Below are 10,799 nucleotides of genomic sequence, written 5' to 3'. Positions count from 1 at the left end.
TCTTGGCAGCTCCTGTGCGCAAGATTCTTGCTGTGCGCGAAGTTAATGGAGCAGGAAAGACGCTAGTCGCCAGGAACGAGCGTCTCCAGGCTCTTTTACAAAGTGGATTACAAGTTCGACGGACACGTTTCTCGGCGACGAAGGAAGGTAAGGGGCTAGGTTGGTTGGCGAGCGGCCAAGCCGTATCGCGAGTCTCTTATCTGACGCGAGGAGCGTTATCGTCGGGCTCCGTTTGAAAGTTTGCTCGACACACCTTTCCTGGAATCGCATTAGCTGTCGGGCAAGGCCGAGGTGACGATCGTTTCAATCCATACAGCGTGTTATTGCGGCCGGCTTTCTGTGCGCAGAATATTAAAAGTCCTCGTCTCTCCTGCTATATAGCAGCTTTAGAGACGCGGCATCCTTCGAGCAAGGATTAAGTAAGCGACGGCCATGAAGCCTCCACGAGAAATTGCGTCTCTTCGGCCTGTGTCCAGTATTCATTGTACTATCGATGGGTCGATGGTGTGCTTATGCGAGCAACATCTTTTAGCGGACGAGGACTTGATCTCTATAAAGCATGATATAGTGGGAAGATTATAATTAGAATGTTAGAACCACCAGTGACACGGGATCTGTATTAAAGAAGTATATACGAAATGTTATGTAAGAAGAAACATAATGGAGCGAGAAAAGCAAATTTTTCATCGTGTGTCTTACGGAATATCATTCAGATAATTAAAATTATACTGTGGTGAATTTATCAAGTTTCTATGAGAAGTTTCGAATTCATCATTTTGGTAGTTGGAATGACAATATCGTTCTTTCTGATAGTAATGTTTATAAAAGGATTATTGTATTTCATAAACGATTCTTAATTGATAATTTAGATAGATAATTTAACCCTTCATAAACAAATTTGTTTTTGGCTTATGAAGAAAAAGATGTTGTTCGATTATTATTTTTACTTCTGATAGCGAAGAGATAGATTAGTAATTGATACAAACTGATCGTTTAATAGTCACGCGATAACGTAACAATAAGAAAGTATTGTAGCAATCGTAAGAAATCAAAGCAATAACCATTTAAAGTAATATACTTAAAAAGTACTAAAGTAGTACTTGAAGAATATAAACATACAGCCATGTAACTTCCAAATCCTCGACGAAAGGAAAACTACATTCTCAAAAAGCGCTCCTACCCCGAGAAACACTATGATAACTTGATAATTACATTGCATCAAATTAATAAACACATTCGCAAACTTTCTTCCTTTTCGATTCTCATCTTTCCTTCGCATTCTGCAAAGTTTCAAACTTCTCTGAAATTCATGTTGCGAGAAAAGATTGTTTAATTAGTATCAGGAAGATACTGTCTAAACGCTTCAGAAACAATAGGGACGTTGTCGACGACGAGAGTTCACGAACAGTGCTGAAACTTTTGTGCGTGGAGAGCTTTTCGTTCGACCGCATCGTCGTGAAGTTCCGGTTCTTACGCAATCCCCACGTGTAGTTTCGCATGCAGAAGCGGGAGAAGGAAGAAAGAGGAAGAGGAAGATGAACGTAGGAAGGAAAGAAAGAATCGCGTGCACACACGCGTGCCGACGCCAGAAAAGTTTTAATGACGACCCTTCTATATTATGCACGCGATAGTTACGCGCGGCTTTCTTTTTTTCTCTCGCTCCTCAAATAGAGCCGCGTGGAAAAACAACCGCGTTTATACGACGCTCCTGCTCGCGCGACAGAAATCTTCCTTCCCCTGCTGCGCTATTTTTGGAGGAGCAATCAAAGAAACGAGGCTACATTTGCCGGAGAGATTGTACTTTGAAACGCGATTGCACTTGGAAAAATGGAACACTCTACGGTTTGATGGATGATAAAGTTTTTCTTTAACCGTTTAGAGTATGGCGGTACTATTTTTGTATCGTTTCTATTGCACGATTGAAGCAGCTGCGATTAAAATCAGCCGCATCTTTCGGTACTTTGAGCAAATCAACAAAGCGTGTTTGTTTGAACTTTTAATTCAAAAATATAAATTCGTAATTTACTAATATTCGTAGTAATAAACTTTCGTACTTGGAAATCAAATTGATCGACTTTGCTTTATACAAAATTATCAATTTCGCATATTCCAACCGCTCAGGCGTCACACTAAACAACTCCATAAATTGGAAAGTACGAATAAACAACGACATTAAAAATACTGTTTTTTAAATATACCTTAGAATTTACCGTTATTTACGTCATCCTCTTGCAAGTTATCTTTCTCTCGATAATTGTACATTAATCACATACTTATATAGTGAAATGAAGAAATTAATAAAAAACGAAGTAGCCCAATTTCGCCTCTAAGAGATTCGTTTCACAATTTCGATTGATAATATTTTAAGTCCGCCGCTCTTTCTGTTTAAATAGTTCGATTGAACTTTTAGGATACGCAAATAAGGTCTACCAGAGCGTGTAACGATCGCGTGCTGTCCAAAAACAAGCAACGTGAAATCGCGGTAGCTATAACGCACATGCAACGCCCTTTCGCCGTTTGTAATGCTCTCTGTCGCGCGATTTTTATCGTAAACGCGCAAGCCGCTGGTGGCGTGGCTCGTTTGCGAGAGAACATCGCCGCAAAGCGTTTTTCGAGGAAAGGAGCTTACGCGGGCGGATTACGCGCGGTTTGTTCAATCGATCGGTCAATTAGACGCGCGGCATTAGACCTCGTTGGATGAAAGCTCGATCGACGATCGACGATCGGTCTCGTTTCGATGGCTCACGATTAAAATTACAATCCCGCAGCCGGGATTTCGCGCGCGGCCAAATATTGTCCCGCGATTTGTCGGTCCCGGGGACGAAACGATCGAATCGGTCCACGGTTTGTGTTTAGTTGGGGCGCGATTGTTTTGTTTAGCACGTAGGTGTAATGGAAATTCGATTTATCAGAGAGAGACTGTTTGCTTTTGGTGTTGGTGGTTTTCTTTGATTATTGATAGAAAAATTTAAATTCAGATGCTATTTCGTTCGATTTGCAAATTTTAATACTGCGACTGTCCATGACTAGAGTATTTCGTGTCAATGAAACGAAAATGAAAAGGTCACGGAAAAGTACATGATCTGAGGGACAAAAAAGTTTTCATTCTTACAGATAGATTTACGTAAAATCAGTCAAATTTCCAAAAATACCGGCTAGCTGTGGAAACGATCAACGCCTCAAACATGGATAGAAGACTGAAAAGGAAACACCCAGCAAACCTCGCAAAGGACACAACCTAACAAACGCGAAGATAGTATTCCACTGGGGGTAGCCACCCACATGATAATCTAACAGCTAAAAAATTCTACCAAATGTCCAAACTGGACAAATTGTGAATGTAAACAACTAAATAAAAAAAAAAGAAAAAAATTTCCAAAAATACATCGTTGCAAGTTTGTAGAATTTATATGTGCAAAATGATGTTTCGATCACTCTTGCAGTCTGTTTTGATCACTATGACACTCTAAAGTTCTAGTGTTAAACAAGACACTTCTAGCGCTAAACAAGAATTCCGATTTTAAGTGAAATAACTCCTAACAGAAATTCGTTAGATCCAAGTGTATTTTGACCATCATTTGGCAGTACATGCGTTCGTATAATTACAAAAATTCTTTCTTTTACAGACACGTCTTTTACCACGATGCATCTTTATACAAACATGAAACCTAATCTGTCAAACGTTGTGATCTTTATCCTGATAAAAGAAAATGGATCATACGTAATTCGATAAAATAACGTGCATCCATTATTTCCTTCCAAAACGAAAGAAACTTTTCGGACGACCTAATATATACATAGAACTTGGTAAAGAGAACATTTCATTAAAAATTACATTCAAATATGTATAAATGCGTGCCAATACCCTTTGTTATCACGGTATTTAGTCAGCACATAAATACTATAACAAAAATAAAGATGTACGAGGACTATTGTTAGTCGCTGTATTGACTTCCAACGTGTATCCTTCCTATTCCAACATATAAAAACAGAAAAAGGAGCGAAGCAAAACAGACGAAAAACGGACACGTGAAACAACGAGTGAACATGAAAGAGGGTAAATGAGGGTGAAGAATAGATATCGTCGTCGATCTGGATACGCTCTAGACAGACATACGATCTGATAGTCGTGGATCACGCGTACCGATAGGCCGATAAACAGACGGAACGAGAAATCAGCGGACAAGATCGAATCTGGAATAGCACGATTTAATGAAAATTAACACGGGGCGGATTATGTTGGACAAATTGCAACAAATGCGTGGTGCGGGCAAGTACACACGCGTCGCGTTGGCCCGTAATTATGCCAGGCGCCAGAGCCTTGAAATTTTTCGATACCGGCCACTGGAGCCACCGGTAACTCTGGTTCTGGCTCCCACCCCGAACACGAGACTAGGTCAAGTCTACGTGACTTGACCGCACGAAGGACAAGTCGTACTTGTTCCACGGGCACCGGCGACGTACGACTTGCCACACGGCCACGAAAGTAAAAGCCGACCGGGCAACGGGCCACCGATCATCTCCCGCGACACACAGCTTCGAGACACCTCTCCAGACTCTACCTCCGCTGCCTCCAACAGGTTCTCCACCGTCTAATAATAGCGTATAGTCCGTGAAAGATGTATGATTGGCAGATATAGAATGTTTGTGCATTCACGGAGAATTGAAAGGTGGATAAAATGCACAGGATGCACGGAATATGAAAAAGTATATGAAATATCCAGAGTATAGTGCTGGTGATTAAATCGCGAATTTTTATGCACATATATGAAATTAAAAGGTATAAAGATAGAATGCACATAATGTACAGAAATGTATAAAATATGCAAAGTGAAGGGCTCATTATAATATTTAACGATTGAAATAAATCTCTGGTTGGATTCTATTTTCTCAATTTCCTTAAATATCCGCAGTCCACGGTCTAATTATGATGTTCGGTTTAGTGGGTGAAACCAATCTTTGTTCCATTTAGGCAGATTCCATTTCTTCAATTGTGTTCGTAGAAATATGGTTATACTGAATGATTATGAGATTTTAAATTAGAGTATGCAATGGTAGTAAAGGTTGATACGTTAGGAGATAGGACATGGCTCATAATAGTCTCAATTGTCTCGTTTACGATGCATTAGCGGCGGAGATTCGCTTTACCAGAGTAAGACTATTTGCAGAGGCACTGGTTGGTTATTAGTATGAAAATTCAAGACTCGATGTCGATTTTTTTAAGTCGACGAGGAATGGCACACCACATGCAATGATTAAGCAGTGATGGATTAGGATACGAGGAAAAAGTTTCCCGCATTTATGTTCACTTAGTCCAGGTAAATCAATTATTCCGTGCGCGTAATCCATCTCCCGGCGAAGGTTCCAATTACACGCCGATTCGTAACAATATTACACTTAACGTTCCCGACCGAAGAAAATGCCAGGCTGATCTTTTACGAGGCCAGGGATAGAGCCACGCAACGACGCTCGAACAACATCGTGACTCGATTCGAGCGCGTTTAACAGGTCTAATGAACACTTAACGTTTAGCATAAAACAACAAACGACTCGTGCCTAGATCGGACTAGCGCTCTATACGACAAATTGCGTTTCCACGTTGATTTTTCCAACTTGTCGTACAGTAGAACCTGGAAAATCTCAGGTTAATCGTACAATTTGTTTCTCTTTGGAATAATGAAGTTGTTAGGATGGTAAGTGTTAACGACGAAGATTTCTAACGAAAACAAGAGGCTCGCTTCACTTAATTTTGATACTTACACCGCTGATCGCTTAAACGCTATGAACTTTCAACTTTGGAAGTTTAATGAGAAGATAAATGGTAAAAACTATCAGGTTAGTTATCAGATTAGTTAGACTTATTTTCTTCAGCCACAATTTAGTTGCAATTCCTGATTGTAATCTATCTTGTTCTAAAAGATAAAATAAATTATTCCAGTACTTGTAACTTTTTACTGTTTTATATATGCATTTTCTCTTTACTTTTTGTATCTATATCGTTTACCATATTCTATATATTCACATCTTTTCGAACCTTTACGTATTTAAACGTATCAGGTTTTTCTACGTACAAAATCTTTTGTCTCGCAAGTGTCCAAATTTTTCGACTCTGAGAATGGAAGTTACACTGTCTGGTGGTTTCCACGAGGCGAGTTCTTCTATCCAGAACGGAACACGCTGGGTATCGGAACCTCGGAGGCAGTTAATTAAGATTAGCTCAATTATACGCGTTTAACCCACTTTCGCCAGCGTTGCGCAAAACCGTTCAACGGCTCTGAAACACTGCGACAGATGCTAATAACGATTTCCACCGGTTTTAATAAGAGCAGCCGGCAAAAAGCGCGCAACGAACACGACCGACTCGTTGCCACGGACTCGCGTTACCGCCTAATGAACCGCAATTAATCCTACAATTCGAACGTGTATTTATTAACAATCGTGGTGACGATTACACGGAGGACCGTGATGCTCGATGAATCATCGTGACAGACCGTTTTGCTCTTAACACTTTTACAGACCAGTCGATTAAATTTACGTAAAGTGATCTTCCACGAAAATTTTCTAAATTATCGAAGATCAAAGTAATATTTTGTCAAGCACAAAGTTAAAGTCTTCTCCCTTGCATTTTATATCTTGTCGTATACCTTTCATCTTAAAAGTTTCACACTTCTGTCGTTTAGTTTTAACAAATATTTTCGATGCTGTCACAGAACTACCAACTCTTTATTCTAATTAACTACGGTGCACTTTCAGGAATTCGCGAGATTTTTTTGCAAAGTATAAGGACAAAGTCATTCTGCGAATAGGTCTTTCATTTTAATTCCTCTATCGCAAGCCTTATATTTTAATCGTCTAGTGTTTACACTGTGTAATTTCAAACGCGGACAGAGACGATCGGACCAGTGTGCGAACGTGTTCATTGAAAATCGGAGGATCACGGGCGCAAAATGTTAGAAACGTTCGGGGGCTGAAATCCCTGCGGTCGATGGGAGAGCAGTGACGCTTAAAAATAGTCGTTGAGTGCGATACGTTTAAGCGAAACAGCAGGGAAGGCTGAAATGAGCCAAGATAACGGTACGTTGGAGACAGTATCTGGTTCAAGGGCTGAGCTCTGCGCGCTTTTAAGAAAGTCTTCGACCTCGCGGGAGATGTGAACATATGACAGCCGGAGAACGAGAGGAAGAAGGATTATAGATAGTATAATATCGATAGAACGAATCTGCGAGATTTCGTTCCAACTGCAGCTTTTAATCCGTGATTTTCTTCTCGTAAATATTTACCGAAGTATATGGAACATTAGTATAGGATAATTGTTTGATAAAAGTGTATATATTACGTTCTCTGGGATATAAAATCATTTCTACCTCTACCTTTACTTATCGCGCAACGAATACTCGAATTTCCAAAAATGTCTTTGACACGTATACCAAGATGAACTTTCAGCTACGAGACGATTGTAACGAAAGTATTAATACCGATACATTAACGTCGATACACTCAGAAGATATCACGGTAAAATCACACAGTCACAGACCGTAAAATTATTTGAGAGAATAATATTGTATAATAACAATAATATACTTTTGTATGTCAAACATCTACACGTTAGAAAAAGAAGAAAAAAAAAATTCAGGTAAAAAGAAGTCTTAATCGAATCGACTATCATATTCTCTCTCTTTGTCTGTGTCAAAAGAAAAAAAAAACATTAAAAAATACAGTGAGAGATAGAAAGAATCACGTGGCTCTTGGAACAAAACCGAAGGCGCATAACCTCGCGACACGAGCACCTCGATGGCACGAGTCCGGCGATCTCGGCGCGGGAGAGGGTGGGAGGACATTGGAGAGGGCACACACGACGTGCAAGCAACGAGCAGGAGGCAGGAGGGACGGCAGCCCGACCATACGTTTGAGTTGGTTGACCCGGCGCGGCCACGTTCCTACCTTCACCTCAACTTCGTCCTAAGGAATTGCCTTCACGCTTGCGATTTCATTCCGCGCGACCGCCGCTTTATTCCTGAATTGACCCCGCGCCGTTGAACTTGTCCCGGTAATTGATGGGTCGACCGAAGGAAAAACGAACGGCCAACTGCCAGGATAATCGATCTCCCGCGATACTTCCCTGCAACGAATATTTATCATGAATTACACTGGCACGGTTTTACTCGATAACATTGCTTGGAAAGTTCGATCGTACAAAGCAATAGCGACATAATCAATTATTCGTTAGAAATTGGAGAAATTACCGCTAAGGATGATAGAACGATTCTACGAAGACGTTTCCGTCGAATTGTTTCTATTTCGCAAGATCATCGTCAGGGATTTTAAATTGGCGATTGCTCTGAATTTCGTATCGCGTTGTATCGTAGAATGACACAGAGCGATATTGCCTTCAACTTAAACGCGTATGCGATCTGCACGTTTCAAAAATAAACCACCGGTGACAATCGGAGTATACGGTGACAAACTCGCGGGATAAAAGTCTGAAAGGTTCGGCGTACGGCGGAGAGGGTTGGCCATCTTCGACGAGCACCCCTTACCGACATAATTCACAGGAACGGGACATTTTCCGGTTTCGAGGATCCGAGAGGAGGAAGCGTGTCTCTGCAAAGCTGGAGAGGTAGAAACGAAACGAAGATCCGAGTAAAGCCGGTATTACGAGAGGTAGCAGATCGAAATAGTGCGGAAAGAGGGAGAGAAGGGCAGTGGCTGTTGGCGAAGGAGAGAGAAAGAGGGAGAGATTAACGGAGGGCTGGCTAAAGGGAGGAGAGACGGAGGATGGGGGAGGGAAGAAAAAAGCAAAGGGCAAGAGGGAAGAAAGGAGATGGAAAGAGGGAACCTGGAGGATTGTGTGCCTCTGGCGCGATGTTCAGCTCGTGGAGGATTACTACCTCTCGAAGCGACGAAGAGAAAAGAGCGAAGGAGCGAGGCAGAGGGCAAAGAAAAGGGGGAGAAAACGAGGGAAAGAGCGAGAGGCGAGAGCAAGGCGACGAGGAGGGGCCGACATCACGTCGTCAATCATGGTCCAGTTGCTTCTATGTACTACATACTCTGGCTGAGCGCGGAGAGCGGACCTGTACATGCTACTGCATTGTGGCGCACAATGTTCAATCATCTCTGCGTCGATTCCTTCGGCTTTAATTGAAGAAAGGGTCCGTCGAAACCACCACGCGGCCGCGGTGGGGCAAAATGTCCGCTGGAGGGACGAGGAAAGACACGGTGCGGTAAGAAATAAGAAAAAGAAAGAGTACGGGAGCAAGAGTGACGGCCGGCAAGAGGCAGGAAGAAAGAGAAGGAGAAAGAGAGAGGGATAGAAAGGAAGAACGAAAGAAACGGAACGGAATAGGGAAAAAAAGAAAGCGCCGTGGGGGTGTCGTTGACCCCACGACGACGATATTGTGTACCACTTGAGTGTTTAAGTCGAGGCCTCGAAGGACCCCGGCCAAGGAACAAGGACCTCCTCAGCCACACTCAGCCGAGTCCTTGGGGCCACGGATCATTAACCAGAGCGAACCGCGAAATACGAAATCACGCCGAAAATCACGGACCTTTTGATTCGCGTGCACGCCCCATCGCCATCGCCATCCCTATTCCCCTTTGCCCCTTATTTTTATTCCTCCTGTTGCGAAAAAAACGGTTCGAGTGGCGGTGTCGCTGGAGAGTGCACGAAACGAACGGAATAAAGAAGAAAAGGAGAGGAAGGAAACGCGGGAAACGCGAAACTCACCAATTTGTTGCGAAACGCACTATCGATTCCCGGTGGCCGACCATTTTTTCGGCGAAAAGGGGAAGGGCAGGTCGTCGAGTGTTCTCCCTCGCGAGCACGACAATGAAACTCTCTCGCCGTTCTGGAGCCTCAATTATGATCCGGCAATAAGGAGAAAAAAATATCACCTAACGACCGCGACATTACTCGTAACAATTAACCCTCTAGAACCGAAGAGAGACCAACGAAGCTGTTCAAGGATCGGGCACACTTTTTTTTCTTCCTTTCTTCCCCGTTGCGTCGTTTCCTTTACTTCCACCGGCTGCTCCTCGATACTCGTTCCCTACCGTAATGAACCGAAGAAAATTGATCCCGTCATGCTTGTTACCGACCGCCTTATTATCAATCGTCTCGCTGGCGATTCGCGATGCGAATTCAATTACGTGACTTCGTGTTTACGATCACCCCTTTCGAACAATATTTTAGACATAACGTGGCATCAAAGACAAGAATCAACCCTTCGTACAATAGGGCGTATCGAACGAACCTCATCATACTTTCGACTACGTCAACACTACGAGACTTTTGAAATAATATTACAGTCGGTTCTTTGATTCACCTCATTTCACGGTTTAGATAATGCGCTACATCACTTTGAGCGTGTGTATAATTAATGCAAATACTCCCATTGATCTAAAATTGCCTCAAAATACGAACTTTTCAAGATACCTTAAAGCGATAAGATTTAACGCGTAAATAATAAATATATGGTCTTGGGAAAAATATAAAGCGACTTTAAGAAAGACGAAGAGAAAGCAGGATCTTAAAAAGAATTCTTCTTTCCACGATATTCCTCCTTCGAAACCATCTCCATTAGTTCTATACATTTCCCAGTATCGCTATGAACGAAGGATACCTATACGAGTATTTGGATACTCCGTCGAGTGTGAGACACTCTGTACGCGCGAATTGCAAATATCAGGAAGCCAATCCGAAGACACCAGCCAAGCGTATCTTCGCGTTTCGTCGCGTTCCCAAAGTGTTGCTGGAACAACGTTCTCCGAAAACAGCAGTCACAAAGGGATTTCACCCTTGA

This window comes from Bombus vancouverensis, chromosome 6, assembly GCF_051014615.1.
Source record: "Bombus vancouverensis nearcticus chromosome 6, iyBomVanc1_principal, whole genome shotgun sequence".
In the NCBI taxonomy this organism is placed as follows: Eukaryota; Metazoa; Arthropoda; class Insecta; order Hymenoptera; family Apidae; genus Bombus; species Bombus vancouverensis.
Note: the sequence above shows the minus strand (reverse complement) of the source record.